The 14,606-nt window shown below is 34.5% G+C and overlaps 1 pseudogene; it reads right to left on the bottom strand.

The window, feature by feature from the left end:
• LOC134270540 (putative nuclease HARBI1) overlaps nt 1–1,417 on the bottom strand; it is a 319,031-nt pseudogene extending 317,614 nt beyond the window's left edge.
• Nucleotides 1,418–14,606: the final 13,189 nt, after the last annotated feature.

Below are 14,606 nucleotides of genomic sequence, written 5' to 3'. Positions count from 1 at the left end.
TCTCAGCAACTGCTCATCGTAGATGCTTGAAATTTTAACATGATCTTCTCTGAGGCATGCCATATGGTGGGACACATTTCTGCTCAAATCCGATGTCAACTTCCTGTTTGTCTGAGCGTCTGTCCGTTTCATACATAACAAATTTTCGTCGCAGTTTTCTCAGCAACTACTCATGGCAGATACTTGAAATTTAACATAATCTTCTCTGAGGCATGCCATACATTGGGATACATTTTCGTTTAAATCTGATATCAACTTCCTGTTTGTCTGTGCGTCTGTCCGTTTCATACATAACAAATTTTCGTCGCAGTTTTCTCAGCAACTACTCATCGCAGATGCTTGAAATTTTAACACAATCTTCTCTGAGGCATGCCATACATTGGGATACATTTTCTTTCAAATCCAATGTCAACTTCCTGTTTGTCTGTGCGTCTGTCCGTTTCATACTTTAAAAAATTCGTCGCAGTTTTCTCAGCAACTGCTCATCACAGATGCTTGAAATTTTAACATAATCTTCTTTGAGGCATGCCATATGGTGGGATACATTTTTGTTTAAATCCGATATCAACTTCCTGTTTGTCTGTCCGTTACATACATAACAAATCTTAGTCGCAGTTTTCTCATTAGCTATTCATAGTAGATAGTAGTTATTACAGACTTTGTTGAGGCATGCCATATGGTGGGATTAATTTTGATATGAATCTGATATCAACTTCATATTTTTTGTGCATCTGCCTGTAATTGAACTTATGTATATTAACATGATAGTGCTTATTTACATCAGAGCGGGGGTATTACTAGTGAGCATTGGCTCACAGATTTCTTGTTAATTTTTTTTACTTTAAAGCATTTATTATAAAGCTACATATTTTTTTTCAATTAAAGGGGAAATACACTCAGTTTATTGTGCGTTATAACATGTGTGCCCTCATCATGAAATCAGAGTAATTTAATTCGCATTGAATGTGAAATGATAGTTTGTAATTTCAACCTTCAATGTCAAAAAATCTACTCTTGAATGTGGATAGATCTACAGGGAATTTGATGTACCTCTGTGCAAAACTCGCAAGCAGGGAACACACACGGCGAGCGGCTCTTCCAGTCGAAGACTTGGCGATTCCCAGTGGTTCACCGAGAGGTTATAAAATTATCCAGTGGCCAGGAACCGTAGGGCTACCAGCACTTGTAAAAGAGGGGGCAGGGCGGAGTTTCGTTTTGTTGGTCTTACAAGATCATTGTACAGTAATACCACAAGGAACAGGATAGTAGCAGGCCGAAAACGGCATTTAACATAGATCTCATTCGGCTCCAAATCCTCTAATGGATAACTTTTATCCCTGAAAACACGCGGACGAGGATCTTTTCTCTGCCTTTGAATGATGTTGAAAATATTCAGTCTCGCTGCCGAAGACGCCATATTGGAAGTGAGAACAAAAATTAAGAAGTTAGACACCTTTTAAGTTGTCTAACTTTTTTGAGCTCAAAAGTGAGACCAAACTAAGAAAGTGAGACTTAGACGACAATTTTTTATGGCACACCTTACGTGAGACTGAGACCAAAATCTGAGACCGTCTCAAATTTTGATCTCAAAAGTGAGCTGGCTAAGTTTTATGGCCCCGGAGCCTGATGTTACATTGCAGGGCAGGACTCCATTGGTGGTTATATATTGAAAATGCATTACTTCTGTGAAAATCTGCGCTCCTGGGTATTTAGAATAAACTAAATGCATGGTTATGATGATCAAGGATGCCTCTTCCAAAATTGTGAACTTTGTTGTCCCAAAGGGTTCATGTCTGGGAGGTCTATTTTATATATATTGTAAATGTATTTTTTTTTTAATTGAAAATCTTCTCTGCCCCAGGGTACATTTATCAGAAAAACTAATTGTATGGTTTTACCGAGCAAGGGAACTCTTTTTTTCAAAAAAAAAGTTGAGTTCAAACCCCGGGGCCAGGGATTTTGCTGTTAGGGTGAGGTTCTTTTGAAACAGTAGAAATGCATTATTTCTTTGAAAATCTTCTCTGCCCATTATTATGAAGGAAACTTACTAAGAGAATGGTTATGATGAACAGAGTGTCTTTTCCAAAGTTGTGAATATCTTGGCCCCTGGGCCAAGGGCTTTGGAGTTAGAATCGGGTTTCATTGAATCTGTAGTGAAAATGGGAGTATTTCCTTGAGTTTTTTCTTCTTTACTTTGGGACTTCTAGGAGGTAAAGAGAGTTTAGAATACCGTATTAAGTAGGGGTGTTTTACAAGATTTTGAAATTCTGTACCCTTTTACTAACTTTTACTGAAAGTTATTCCCCTTTGCTATTCACCTGTAATAATTAATCACTGTAAATTATGTAGCTTAAAATGACAATTGAATAATAGAATTATACAAGAATTTTATAACATTTAATGCAAAAGTACTTTCATAGTTTTTAAGGTCAGGTAAACTTTCATATAATAGATAAATGAAATGGGACAAAATTGCTATATCATTGTACAATAGATAACAAATGAAAAGAAAAAAGAGAAGCCAAGGCGAGGAAAATTATAAAGCATATACTAATAGTGCTCTAAAACTTTCGTTTAGTCAGCATGGGGATAGTGACAAATTGGGGGGGGGGGGGGTACAGGCGCATAAATGATCAACGTTAAGATATTTTATTGAGTACTAAATTAATAGTTTGCTGATCGCTGATTATCCCATTTCTCTTGCTTTTGGGCATCATAGCTTTATTTATTTGCCTATATTTGTTGTTTTAAACTGTAGATGGTAACATAATACTCAGGTGACCATTAAGGCATTCTGGGCCCTTTTTTAGGTCACCTGAGTAAACTCAGGTGACCTATTGCTATCCGTTTTCGTCCGTCGTCGTCCGTCGTGCGTCGTGTGTTAACATTTGAACATTTCAGCTTCTTCTCTGCAACCACTGAACCAATTTCAACCAAATTTGGCACAAAGCATCTATGGGTGAAGGGGAACAAAAATTGTGAATTTCATGATCCTTGCCCCCCTGGGGCCTGAGGGGTGGGGCCAAAACCACTAAAATTAATGCAATCTTTAAAAATCTTCTTTACTCCTGGACAACAAGCAGTCAAACTGTTTGCATGATTGTAATCAGCATTGAGTCCTCTACCAAAACTGTGAAATTCATGGCCCTGGGGTCAGGGGTTCTAGTGCTAGGGCGGGGCTAAATAAGTATATAGTGAAAATGCATTATTTCTTTGAAAATCTTCTTCTCTGCTCCTGGGTATTAAATAAACCAACTAAGTACATAGTTATGATGAGCAAGAGTGCCTCTACCAAAATTGTGAATTTTATGGCCCCAGGGTCAGGGGTTCTGGTGTTAGGGTGGGGCTCTATTGATTATATATAGTGAAAATACACGATTTCTTTGAAAATCTTCTTCTCTGCCCCTTTGTATTAAATAAACTAACTAAGTGCATAGTTATGATGAGCAAGAGTGCTTTTACCCAAATTGTGAATTTTATAGCCCCAGGGTCAAGGGTTCTGGTGTTGGGGAGGGGGGGGGGGGGCTCTATTGATTATATAGTGAAAATACATGAATTCTTTGAAAATCTTCTTCTCTTTTCAAAGGAATTAAATAAACTTAATAAGTGCATAGTTATGATAAGCAAGAGTGCATAAACCAAAATTTTGAATTTTATAGCCCCAGGGTCAAGGGTTCTGGTGTGGGGGGGGGGGGGGGCTTTATTGATTATATAGTAAAAATGCATGAATTCTTTGAAAATCTTCTTCTCTGCTCCTAGGTATTAAATAAACTAACTAACTACATAGTTATGATGAGCAAGAATGCCTCTTCTAAAATTATGAATTTTATGGCCCCAGGGTCAGGGGCTCTGGTGTTAGGGCGAGGCTCTATTGATTATATAGTGAAAATGCATTAAATCTTTGAAAATTTTCTTCTCTGTCTCTGGGTATGAAGCAGATGAACTACTTTTATAGTTATGATGAGCAAGGGCCCTACTCTTGCAGAATTGTGAATTCAAGGCCCCAGGTCAGGGGTGGGGGGGGGGGCTCTACTTATATACTGAAAATGAATTAATTGTTTGAAATCTGCTCCTTTATATTTATATTACATTTATTTTTTTTTTTGGATAGGCAATTTTAAGGGTGCCTTTAAAAAATTTGTGCAATGTGTGGACCTAGGGTCAGGGGTTTATGTCAGTGTTAGGGGCACTTCTGATTATTGCTGAATATTACTGATTAGTTGAAATGCAATATTGTTCCCCTACCCTGCGTATGGGTATTCAGTAACCAAGCTAAGCAACTGCTAAGTGTATTGTTATGATGATCAATGGTGCCTCTTTCAAAATTGTGAATGCCATTTAGCATCTGGCTTAAAACATGAATCAAATTCAATAACTGGAAAGTTGTTGCATAATGCTCAGGTGACCTATAAGGCCCGTGGGCCTCTTGTTTTATTTTAATGTGACTTAGTACGTCCCCAGTTAGGATCAGAACCATAAACCAGGGACCATTTATTTAACAATGTTGGTGCCAATACCACGTCAAACTTATAAGGACATCTATTTCTTACGCCAGAACATTCGTAACCTGAACTCTGCCTGGAGGCGCTCAGTAATGTATGTTTCGGTTACCTCCCTTACAACACGCTGTCATGTATACTGTAAGTGGTAAATGTAATGTTCTGCATAAGTACAACTTATCATGAATAAATTGATCACTTTAATAAGATATACTGTTTCTTCTTGTATCGATGCACATGTAGATTTTTGCAACCACTCTATCTTGGAGATTTTCTAATCACAAAATGGCGGAATTTATGTGAAATGGAGTTGTTACATAAAAATAATGAGATCTGAAAACTAATACACTTCATAAGAAATAATGCCCTTGCAGGCACGTAGCATCGTTTTTGAAAGTGGGGGGGCCAACCAGAGAAATTTTTTTTTTTACTTACCTGAAAAAGTTGACAAGCAAAAAAAAAAAAAAACGGAAAATTAGAAGTTGCCAAACTCGAAAATCCTATAATCCTATTTCGTGGGGGGGGGGGGGGGGGGGGGGGGTAGTGGCCAACTTTTTCAAAGCCAATTACTTTCAGCTCCAATTTTTTCCAGACAATCCCTTGATATGACTATACTCTGGTATAAAGTGGGGGGCCAACCATCCTTTTAATGAACATTTTCTATAATAAAGGTAATGTTGGGAAAAAAAAAGTGGGGGGGCCAGCCCCCCCCCCCCCTGGCCCCCCCGGTTGCTACGTCCCTGCTTTGAAAACATAAACTTATATTGGAAACTAAATGTGGGTTGGACACGTGATCTAATCCCATGAAGCTTCCTGGCTGACGAGGTTTAATTTGTCTCGATGTATCAATGATACCCGATTACTTTGATATGAAGATAAATTCATATTTTTGACTTTTTTGTGTGAAATATCATCGATTCAATGTTTAAACCCCATGAAATGTTTATTTTTGCACAGAAAAATGAACGCATGACGTCACAACAAAATATGACATGTATGGTTTTGTAACGAACTGAGGCATCAGGGCCCAAATTGTCAAAAAGTTGGTTAATTTTAACACGGTGTTTTCTCGGTGTGAACTAACGTGTTCAGTTTAACCACCTCTTGAACAACCAAGTCTAGTTATAATAGTATACGGTCATAAACACAAAATTAATGCTTATTTAGAGTTCTGTCATGTTGTAATTTTTTTGATTTACCGATGGCAAAAGATACAAAACGGTAAATTCAAAATTTACATTACAATCCATTGGTATATATGTAATGTAACAAAAGTAAGTACAGTGTTTGTAATAGAAGTAAATGTACCTTTTCGATAGTTTTTATGTAAACAATTTGTGTAATATTTCAGCAGCCAGCCTCAGTCATCTGTAATGATACACGCTAATGACAGTATCTCTTTCTTCCCAAGCATGTTGTGATAACTATCGCGTAATTTGTGTTGCGTGTCTTTATCATTTGTCTAACTGCTTTCATGAATCATTGTGTCTATCTCGAGAAACATACTCACCACCGAATCTACAAATGCATCCTAGTGCTCTAAAGTCATTAACTGATTTCTTTCGCGTCGTCTCAAGGATTTTTTTTTTATTTGACAAAAGGTGAACAAGTGCACGAATACGCACTTCTCGTATATATTCTCTCTGCATTTTGAAATTTATATCTACACCATTCTTGTTTTTCTCGGTAACCTGGATAGATGCCAAATACAGAAATTGATCTTGCGTGGAAAATGTTCGATTTCATGAAAGGACACACAAACACAGGCTTTAGCATTGTCTGTTATCTTTTGTCAAATGACACCGAAGGTATGCTATGAATGAGAAATATTACAACCTTTATTATACTAAAGTAAAGATCGTGGGAGATTTCTTCCTTCTACATTTAAATCTCAAACTTTAGTCCAGACCATCTTGTATAAATTGGGTACATCTTAACTTCCTGATTAAGAAAGATACAAAGGTTAAAGTATGAAGGGGTCATTTTGTAATAGTGCATGAAGGCAGTTTAGATAGATACATGATTAATACGTACAAATGTAGTGTTACATGTTTGACGATACGTGTAGGTACGCATGTTATTTTATTTTTATTCTGTAAATAATGAACAGCAGATTTTAGGTTTGTTAATGTAAAATTAAAATACAGTATATATAATTTGGCCTCGTTATTACGAAAAAAGTATATATATATTCCCTCAGATTCTTTCCTTTTTATGACACCACAAATCAAACCAAGGTATTTCTTTTCAATTCGTCGTACATAAGTAACATTCCTGTCTGGTGAGACGGAACCGTTTGGCCACCTACTTACAGAATGGCTGAATTGATCTCTGAATGAAAGTGCACAGAAAAATTTTAATACAAAACTTTAATGAATAGAAATCAATTCATAATCTATAACGAACATTTTTAAGTACATTGGCAAAGTCCTCGAGTATTAGGCTGAACAAGGTCAACGTAACCTGACCTATAGACTTATTAATTTGTAGGAGATGATTATGTAATCCACAATTGGTCAATCTTAATCATCTCAATGAGATGAAAAGCAGGTTTTCACGGTGAAGTCATGCGTGGAAGCAGCCGCCTTCATCTTGTTCTTCTATCATTATGGATTAATCTGTCAGTATACTTGCTAGGAAATCATTTGTAACTTTTGTTGTCTTTTGTATTGTTCATTGCTAAGGAATTTTCATTGATATATATCGGGATGACTCCATTAATGATTATTTTTCACACATGATTGAATTCAGTCAAGGTTACAAATAAAAGTTCATATAGAATCTGAATATCTACAGAAGACTTTTCAAAATGTTTGTTCTAGAGGAAACCGCAAATATTTGATGAACCTCGCATACAAAATCGAAATAGTTATTTTCGGATTTGGAAAATCCAACATATGCAAATGTATATAACGCGTGTATAAACGTGCGAAACCATATACGAAGATAGTGCATGAATCTTCGAATACAGCGATATAATTGTTATTATCTAAAGATGTTCACTAATCTTTATCGAAGTTAAATTCTGAAATGATATGAAGAGGGCACACTTTTGACCTTTAACATTTCAAAGCTCGTTTCACATTAAATTCAGGTTTTCCCAGAACTGTTTGAAAAGAAAACCACAAATAAAGTCAGCACTAGCTGTATAATACTACTTTCAGATATTGCTTTCAATTCAAGATGAATAATTCATTATCAAGATAATTAAACGTCTGAGTTTTGTCATTTTATACCAATATGCTGTCTATGTTAAAAATACACGTCGAAAGACTTAAATCAATGTTAAATTATATTCATAATTTCATCAGTAGTACATTATGAGGTGAATCTAACAAATATTCGTTTCCATTTGTGAATAGATGTTACAGAATTGTTTATAAATCAAATAAAAAGAAAACAAGTATTTTGAATTAATTAATAGCTTCAGTGTTGCATATTGTGAAAAAAGTCTACTTCGCATGAATAATAAGTAATACAATACTTATAATTAATTGGTTTATACTCAGCTACAACTAGTCTATTGAGTGCATGAGATTTATCGACATTGTCCTTTTGTAAAAGAAAAAAATATAAATTTACAAACTTAAGAGTAATGTTACACGTCCTTGGATTATAAATATGTCCGTATAATGGAAAAGAACAGTTTCCCATTTTTAAATTACACAAAAATAATGAAGAAGATATAATTTCATTGTTGTCCACCTCTCTTTTTGTCGGGCTACATGTACATGATTTACTGTTTAATATTCGTTTAGGAACTGCTGGTTTATAGTCTTTCCAGGAGATGAAATGTCCAATGCTTGAGTAGCGTGGAGTGACAGTGTTCGGTAGTATTTTCGTGTTCCTCTACTTACTGCGCTTATCAGAAAAATAGTGTATCATTCGGAAATCTCGCATTGACTTAGTAAAACTTAGTCATCAATGGCCGAGAAATGTCGAGCGACATCTTGGCTGCTGATCAATGGGAATCTCACAGAAATCGGATACATCTGCACGTGCAGGATGTGCCGTGGTCAGTGTACACTTTTACTCCCCCGCACTGACCCTAACAAATCAGGGTCCGTAATCAGTATGGTCCATCTTAATAGATTTTAAAGCGCTGCTGGTCAAATTACCGTGTCCGCTTCCGGTGTAGTTTTATTCTACTGCCGCCCACTTTGAAGTTACTTCTTGTTCTCTTGATAGAGGATTAAAAATAAAAATCTTTACTTGCGTCCATGTGAAAGAAATCATTGTAGTCTTCTTTGTGAATTTAATTTTCTGCCATTGAGTTGGCACAAAATTTTTTGTCAAAAAATTTTCTAGCTGAAAAGCAAAAAAAAGTTGTTTGTAATAGAATAAATTGGTATAATTAATTAATGAAAGGTGTGTCAAGAATTCGTGTTTGTGGCTTTTATTTTCCACAAATTAATTGAAGATTTTAATTAAATAAATAAAGTTCTTGTGAACAAGTCGGACATTACAGTAATGAGTTAGATGGAAATTTTGTTTGTTTGTTTTCCCACTATAAATAAATCACTGTTGTTGTAATATGACGTCAAATGACCAGCAATGTTCATTTTAATTTTTCCCCCAGATATTACATTATCCAAAACTGACGGATATATAAATTCAGTGGAGCTGATTACATCGACTTTTCTCGGAAAATTTAAGATTTATTATTACCATGCAACTTTCTATCAAACAGTGGTACTCAGAGATGCACATATAAGACAGTTTGAATCGAGTCAATAGTCACTCTCACGATAAATTTAAAGAATCCCATGCACTGTTATATTTCAATGAAAAGAATATTTTCTTAAATCAGCTTCCATATATTAGTAAGTAATGAAAGGAACACATGCAAACAGTGCCAAAATGACCAGTATATCATGCATATAAGTGGAAAACATGCAGCGGCTTTATTTAATATTTGCCGCCATATTTTACATAGCGGAAAAAAACAAAGTTGTTATGTAATACGTCAAAGACTGTGTTAAAAAAAAATTAATGCAGTTTTTCACTTTTTAGAGAAAATCGGTCACAACTAACAGTTCAGACAAAAACTTCCTATAAAATACTGTCATCGAATCAGAAATCAGCAAACACCACTTCCTAGCTTTGAGCGGATATCCGGTCCTCCATTTAAAACTTTTATGACGTAACTAGGATAATTAAACAAAACAAAATAATGAAAAATGAAGATAATCTCTATATGCATGCATCGACCACTTTAGTAAATACAATATGCGCACAAAGTCACAAGACAATATTTACGGAAATGGATATTAAACAAGAGATAAACATTTTTTCGGTACAACGCTGACGCGCAGTTCATGTGCATGTTGTTTATCCTTTGTCTTTACCCATCACCCTAGGCCATGTTTAAAAAATTGTTTGGTTGTCCGAAATGCGTCAATTTCCTCATATTCTGAAAAAGTCTACAAAATTACCAATTTTTAAAGCTTTTTTTGATATTTGACACACATTTTTTCTAAAATATACAACTAGTAAATGATAGAACTTTTCTGATTTTGTCAACAAATTAATTTTTTAAGAAGTTGAAATTTTTCTTCACTGAAAGTACCCATTGCAATTTCATAATACCAGTTCTCCTAGACCTGGACTTTTAGAAGATTTTTTTTAATAGGATATGAAAGCACCAAGTCTCTACTTTATTTGAATGCTTCAAATGGAAAATCAAGTTTTGATCAATTTATTGGTATATCTACAGGGCTATTTTATGCATAAAGTGAACCGACTTCTTTGTTTTCCTTGAAAACTTCCTTTACCATACTGCATTTTAGACATCTGCTTGGAATAAATTTGTGAAGGTACTAAACTGTCAAAGATAAATTTTAAAAATAACCTTTAAATCCATATTTTTGTTTTAACTCAGCTGCTTGTTTACTTGAATTAAGATATAATATTGTTCAGACAGATTTTCTTACATTAATTTCAGAATCAAGAACATACTAGTATTCAATAGACCTGGTAATTTTCAACATTAAGCCTGGTTAAAACCACTGCTGTTAAATGAGTGAAATGGTGTTTGATTTGAAATATAGGAAAGGGAATCATATGGGCAGGTGTTCGGGTAATGTCTCAGAAGCACACTTCTACCAAAAAAAGAGTTATTCTCGCCCAACACGATTAACCCACTTCACCCTTGGAATTCATAACTCTGCAAAAATAATTTTATTCTTAATGAATTGTTATTGTAATTAGATACACTTAATTAATTTACACCCTCGTGTTAAACAGATATGAAGGCAAGTATACTTGCCGATTTTTGAAATTCAGATAGGAATATTATATACTTTTACAAAATGATATAATATCTGCAAATCTTGATGTCAAATATACGTAAGCTTGCATTGTTTTTCTATCATTTTAATGATTTATAAATTTATAGAAACTACGGGGGGATCATAAAATGTGAGGGGTGGTGTCTTCTTTGTGGCTTTCTCCCATCGTGTAAGTTTTTACCTGTTAAACTACAACTCGTGAAGTTCACCTGGTTTGCCAAAGCTCCCACAAACCGTGTACTTTGCTTTTTTTCTTATAAAGTGAAACCCTAGTGTACGTGCACTGAAGTCTATTAGTCACAACTTACGTTTAGACAACGGTTTGATATTTCATTTTCTTGAACTAATGTTCAACTTTAAAATGAAGCAGGGTATCTGTTAATAATTGTCCCGGGATATCTTACCTTGAGCGTTAAGGGACTTTGGATGATTATCAACAAGAAGCCCATTAACTACAGGCTTTGTATACAGCAACTCACCGAATTGTGGTTTCTTTTTTGTCAAGAAAGTACACAACTCAGAATTAAACAACCAACAATGTAAGACCTTTCATGTGATCTTAAAATAACCGGGTAGAGAGATACGACCTCGGGAGGGAGTTGACAAACAACAAAATGGGTTTTAAAGTTTATCGGTGTGCATGGGTACAAATAAATCGGTTATGCGGAAAGGAAGAACAAATGGCACACGGCAAATTAAAATTTACTACAACCACCTGTATCTTAGTTTTAAAGATCACGCCATGTTGAAGTCAACAGCTACTGAACGCATCAATGACGTTTTTAAAGCCGTGTTTATATCATGTTCATGTGATGTATGTGGAAGTTAAAATTTAGTACTAAAACATTGTATTACAATGTTCTAAATTTAACCCTAGGTTTTATCACAACTCCATTTTAGAATCGAATATAATGATCTGCCTAAAATAAGTCTGATGCATATCAACGTTTTTGACGTTGACCCCACCTAATATAATCAGAAAAAATATTTTGAAAAATTGCGAAACGTCAAAAACTTGTTCAAGGTTATACGATTTTATCCTGTTTTCTTTACAACGTCCAGAGTCTGTACCAAATATTCTGATATTTGTACATAACACTTTTTTTCTATACATGTACATACAAATTGTGGCATAAATAATATCAATTTTTGAAAAGGACTTAAGTCAGAATGTAATCCTTATCAACACTTAATGTTAATGTTTTACATTTCATCAAATATTGTTAACGTTTATAATAATATCAAAATGGAAAGTTCTGCGTGCATGTATCCATGCTAAATTGGATTGAACAGTTCAAATTGGGATGAAAATCTTGGTTTCCTCACCCTCTCTCTCTCTCCATTGCGGGATCCGGTACTTTACAGCGTGTTAAAAGCTATTGCTAGAGTAGAATGGAATTGTAGGAGGAATTGCTACATAGAGTTTTCAGATCCGACCTCTGCATAAACTACACAGTATTTGTTCATAAGAGAAATGTGTTATTATATTTTATCAAATACCATTATAGAAGCTGAATCCACAATATTGTCACGTGTATTTGAAAAAATACACAGCATGTTGCAGATTCCTTAATGTCTCTCCGAGATAATAAACAACATTCTTTGGCAACACATTCATTAACAACGAAGATACTGTGTTCTCGTCTGAATGTGTGCCCAGAACCGCGAGTATAAACCGAGCACTCGGGGGCAGTAATCTTAACACGTACTTTTTATTAAGGACTTCGATCTTTGTTAGATACATAAGTATGAATACTTTGAATTTCTTTACGAATTCAATTGCAAATCCCTTTATACTAGATTTTTTTCTTCCGTTTCGTAAGTATAGGTCGGTCTCTTTGACTTAATAATAAACTTTTGAATTTTATTTTGGTGTCAGTAATGTAGATGCTAACGTTAATGAGTGAATTTCAACCAACAGAATACTTAAAAGAAGTAAAATGTAACTGTCCAGTATCTAGCAGGACCCAATACTTGTCCGTTAGGACCTTTCCGAGCACGCGTTAGACTGATTTATGGTCGGCTTGTTGATTGTAGGCAATGATTAATTGTTTTATGATTAAACCCAGAAGGTGGTTAATGAAAGCTAGGAATTCCAAGGAATTGATGACGAAGTACAGAACAAAAATGAATTGATCATCATTTGGAATTTGTACTTAGTGTTAAAGTCATTGATTTCTACATTGACCCATTGTAAAATTAAAAATGTATTATTATATATAACATGTACTTAATTAAGTTGCTTCTTTGTATACATAATTTATTTATAATTTACTTGCATATTTGTAGTTTTAATAGAAATTAAACATTTGCTATAAATTTTGCCGAGTTTATAGACACGGCGAAAAAAATCTGTTTAGCAGAAGAGACTGGCGGAATTCGTTCAGTCAAGGAGGTTTGAGATAAATTTTTATGTACACAAAATCTGGATTTCCCCGTCTAGGCAACGAAACTTTTGGAACGGACTATAATCGGTGATTGCGCATGCTTGCTATTGACTCATAGTAAACCTTTGCACTCGGCTCGCTCTATCGTGTTTATTCTGACGACATAAACTACATTACGAAATTTTCTTGTTTACAAAGTATCATGTTTTTCCGTTAATTTTTTTTAAATAAAAAAAATGTTGTTTTTTTTCCTTCGATTAATATCATTCGTGTCTTAAAGCTTCTTTCAGTCGCTCAAAACATCTCAGAACAAAATTGCTGAAGCATGTACATGTACCTGTAAACATAAATTTTAAAAAAGGATAATTGAAATACTTTTCCGTGTATATAAACTGTTTTTCTTTATTTCATCATTTTGCTTGAATTCTTATTTTTTTTTCTTTGTTTAAATGCTTAGGACTTCGCATCTTAGGACTTTTATGAATGAAAAAAAATTCCTGGGATATTTGTTTCGCTCTGATTGCGAAATATACGTAGAATAGGACGCACTAGCAAGGTGATTCCAAATATGGAATGCCTATTTGCACACGACCTTAACTTTTAAATGACACCAAACAGAAAGAAACCTTTTTAAATTGCATATCTGATATGACTGTCATTTACAAATTACGTGATGCGAATTGCGTCATTTTTTCATGCAGAAAAAAGTGATTTGTTTACCGTATGAAGAAAAGAAAAATAACATTTTAGTCAAGAATAAAAATAATTAATGGTCAACATGAGAATAAATTTGGGTTTTCCATTTACTGTTTTCAGTAAACGAGAAAAAATATTAACTGTTTTATTTTCTGAGAATCAGGATAAGCCATTGTCGTTTTTAACTCTTAACATTTTAATTTCTTCAAGGACAACCAATTAACTTTTTTTAAAGCTTCAAACTTTTTGGAGTTGCGGAGTACGTTTTCCAACTAATTGCTGACCGATTTATTTCCAAAGTAGATTTAAATAAACCCCGTTGCTAAATTAGTCTTTGTACATGCTGGAGCACATTGAATAACAAGTTGTCAATAGCATATTTATCTGAGTCCCTCACCACAAATCGATTCTTTGTTTGTTCGAACTTTGAATGAGTAAACCATTAGCTGAGGGAGTTCGAAAAGGCTTCTGGGTACACATTTAATGGAATACAACACACACAATTAGACTGTGAAGCTGTACCTACCATAGCACTTTGACAATGGTAACCTTGGATTTGTCAAAAATAAAATAATTGTGATGGATTTGTTACTTTTGACTGAATTTCATTTCTAGGCCTTTGTAAACATGATATATCAATCTGCTTAACATTAAACATACCACATGCTATTTCATTTGGAATTTTCCAAAAGAGACAAAGAAGTAATGTAGTTTGAGATGGTTTATAATAAATG

Source organism: Saccostrea cucullata, unplaced genomic scaffold (genome assembly GCF_032062105.1).
Source record: "Saccostrea cucullata isolate Sc308-1 unplaced genomic scaffold, CSIRO_AGI_Scuc_v1 ctg281, whole genome shotgun sequence".
Taxonomy (NCBI): domain Eukaryota; kingdom Metazoa; phylum Mollusca; class Bivalvia; order Ostreida; family Ostreidae; genus Saccostrea; species Saccostrea cuccullata.
Note: the sequence above shows the minus strand (reverse complement) of the source record. Positions and strands in the feature narration are given on the sequence as shown.